The 3,746-nt window shown below is 32.2% G+C and overlaps 1 pseudogene; it reads right to left on the bottom strand.

Annotated features, from left to right (window-relative positions):
• Positions 1-3,458: 3,458 nt before the first annotated feature.
• On the bottom strand, positions 3,459-3,575 carry LOC145280480 (5S ribosomal RNA; annotated as a pseudogene).
• Between the last annotated feature and the right edge of the window lie 171 nt (positions 3,576-3,746).

The raw sequence follows: 3,746 nt of genomic DNA, 5'->3' as shown, positions 1-3,746 counted from the left end.
AAACATGTTCTCCGTCAAAAAGAAATACACACCGAGGCAATAAAATAAAACTTCACAAAAAAACAAACAACTCATCTTTATTCTATGGAGGATGCATAGAAAACGGTACTCAGCCATGTTGGTATACTATATTCTCTCTCATATATATATATATATATATATATATATATATATATATATATATATATATATATATATATATATATATATCCCTACACACACACATACACACACATACACACACACACACACACACACACATATATATATATATATATATATATATATATATATACTAGCAGAGAGACCCGAAGTTGCCCGGGATTAGATGGTGATCAACAAATATTTCACACTCCTATATTTTTATTTTCATCGAAATCCGTGAAATTGTCCGGAGAGGAAGCTCCACATGCCTCCATGCAGTAACTTAGTTAAAAAATAGTTTATTCTATATTGCACCCTAGAGAACCTACTGTTTCTTTTATAAAATTATTTTATTTAAACTTCTTTCCAGGTAACGAAAAAAAAATTAAGTAATTTACGTGCGGGGTTTGAACACATAGATCACGTCATGCAAAAAAACAAAACAAAACAAAACAAAACAACAACAAAAAAAAAACCCGTAAATTTTCAAGTCTTATAAAATTATTTGCAGTTAATGAAAAAAAACCCATAAATATACGTGCGGAGTTTGAACCTACAGATCATGTCATGCAAAAAACAAACAAAAACAAAACAAAACAAAAACACGCTATACATAGTAGAATTTTCACGGCCTGTTGTTCTATCATTGTTGCTAAGCGACGACATGGAAAAATGGCTTTACTAATGATGGATAAATTAAAATAACGGTTTCGATTATCGATTATCGGTAATTATCCGGGGTATTCTGAGACAAAACTTAACTAAGATCGCTCCCATGTTTATAAACTAAAGTTCTGTAAATTTTAAAGAAAATCTGTTCAGCCGTTTCGAAGTATATAAGGAACGAACTCACACGCGGAGACAAAGTTGCATTTATAAAATTGTAGAGATAGAAATAGAAATATGACTATATGTGTGTGTGTGTGTGTGTGTGTGTGTGTGTGTGTGTGTGTAAAAACTTGGATAATATATCTAATTTGGATCAAAAGTGGTGGTAGAGTCCTCGTTCGTGCCGGGCATCTGTAAAAGGAAAATATAGTCTTTACTTTTGTTTTATTTTATTTTATCACGTACATAAAATAATAATAAAAAAAAGAATATCGGCATTTCAGTGCTTGCAGCAGAAGTAATGAAGAGTCCTTGATTCATGGAAACGCCAGGTGTGCCTGGGAAGAGTTAAAGACGATACATTTACCGACGTTTATTTCAATTAACTGCACTTTGTTTAAACCTCGCCCCCACCCGAGAGTAAATATAAAATGAAGAGAAAAAAAAATAAAAAACATGTTATGATGATACAGACTGAAAGCTAAAGACATTCGATCCTATTTAACATCTGGTCTTCCTGCTAGTATATCTATATAATAACGTCTTAGATCCTGCACTTTTTTTTGTTGACGAACTCCTCCGTTGGAGTTGGGCGATACAACTTCAGGAACTATATATATATATATATATATATATATATATATATATATATATATATATATCTTTATTCGATTGGCAAAATTTTAGAATAATTATAAAGAAGTGAACCATCGCATATATTCAGTCAACTAAAATAAGATGGAAAACGGGGTGAGGAAAAGGAAAAAAAATGGGGCAAGTTACATGTAACACATGTACAATTCAATAAAATAAATAAGTCGATTAAAAACAAGATCGTTAAAATACACCCGAAGCGCTTTTCGTTCAGACTAACATTTTCAAGGGTCATAAGTCTTAAAATTATTATTTTTTTTAGAATATTTGGTAGTGGTATGGAGTAAGAGCCGAGAGGAGGTTAAAAAAAAAAAAAAAAAAAAAAACCTAACTACCCAAATAATTCTAATTGAAGCCGGAGGTTTCTCTGCTTGCACAAAGTAGGGGGGCTGGCAATGATGGCAAGTGCTTCGAGGACAGACAGGTGGAACTTTGTGCGTCCTCGGTACAAAACAGAAAAACACTCCGGAGAGAAAACAAGACCGCACTCCTTTTTATCGACCAAGTGTTGGCCGATGGACGATTCTTTCAGTTGAGATTTTCTGGTGGTAGGTTGATGATCTCGGATGAAACGGGGAACATGTAGGGCGATTCTGAACTGAAGACGCTGGGTCGTCTTGCCTATATAGACGGCACCAGACCGACATTGAAATTTATAAATAATATTACTTGTTTATATATATATATATATATATATATATATATATATATATATATATATATATATATATTGTTGCACTTAAAAAAATAATTGAAAATTTTATATCTATATCATTAATTGATAGATGAAAGATGATGTTTTTAAATTGCAACAAAATGTACATTATAAATCCAAGGTAATTTTTTGATTCAATTTAAATTAAATTTTTATACCTTACTTTGTAAAATTTGTAAAAGTGCACTTTGAAGATAAATAAATTTCAAATTGAATCTTTTACCTTTATTTTGAGAGCCTATAGTAAAAACATTTTGCTTAACAATTTTCATGCCTTGGATGAAATGCTTTTCTAACTTGTATCTTATCTTTTTAAGATTATATTTTAAAACTATACTTCTCTCTATTTCAGTTTGTATTTCTCCTCACACCACAACTCATTTTTGCAACCCCCTCTTTGTATTATTACAGGTCTGAATATTCTCTCTGTTTCAGTTTGTATTTCTCCTCACACTACAACTCATTTTTCTGCAACCCCCTCTTTGTAATACAGGTCTGAATAATGAGAAAGTCTAAATTTTTTTAACAAAAAACTTTAAAATAACTTTTTTAGATTATTTGTTTTTAACTTCTTTCAGAATAGAAAATCTTTAAAATTTAATAAGGAACATATTTCATATAGGTTTCATTAACAAATATTCAGTACATAACAAGAAAAATAGAGAGGAAAATTCCAAAAGGACTGTATAACTGGTTACGGTCAATAGTAGTCCTCGCCAGCGAAAGTCTTTGTTATTGCTATATTATTATTATTATTATTATTATTATTATTATTATTTAAAACATTTTGTGTTCTGCTCTTTTGCACGAGAACGTATGTACTAGCGGGGGTAGGGATTTGCCTGGGCTTAAAATACGCTTAAATATGATATTTTAATTTGTCCAGATTTCGTATATTATATGATTACAAAGTAAAAAAAGCGATTGGGTGCCATTAAACAGGCTCCTTCAGTCTTGGACAGACTAAGGATACCCACGAAGGGTTGCTGGCGCGTGAAATGTTTGTGGTAGGAGGTGCGCAATCTCCAACCACACCTCTCCTGAGACGACATTGTTAAATACCAGTGCCAAGTGAAGCACAGGACGACTGGAAACAAATGCCGAGATAAGCGGAGAGCACATACAACGCCTAGAATTCCCAAATGGTCACCCATCTGGTACTAACCAGGCTCAACGTTGCTTAACTTCGGTGATCTGACGAGAACCGGTGTGTCAACGCGATTATGCCGTATTGAGTGCCATCAGTTATAATCGAAACCGAAGCATTCAAAGCCGATGACGGTTCCACTGCACCAACGTTAAACGCATATGAATTGATTAAAAATTAACAATAAACTAATATGCATATGTATAAAGATGTTTTTCCATTTTTTACCTATTTTTGACCTCTTAAAACTATTTTAGT

This window comes from Euprymna scolopes, chromosome 7, assembly GCF_053919585.1.
Source record: "Euprymna scolopes isolate OS-2025 chromosome 7, ASM5391958v1, whole genome shotgun sequence".
In the NCBI taxonomy this organism is placed as follows: Eukaryota; Metazoa; Mollusca; class Cephalopoda; order Sepiida; family Sepiolidae; genus Euprymna; species Euprymna scolopes.
This window is presented reverse-complemented; position numbering and strand designations above follow the sequence as displayed.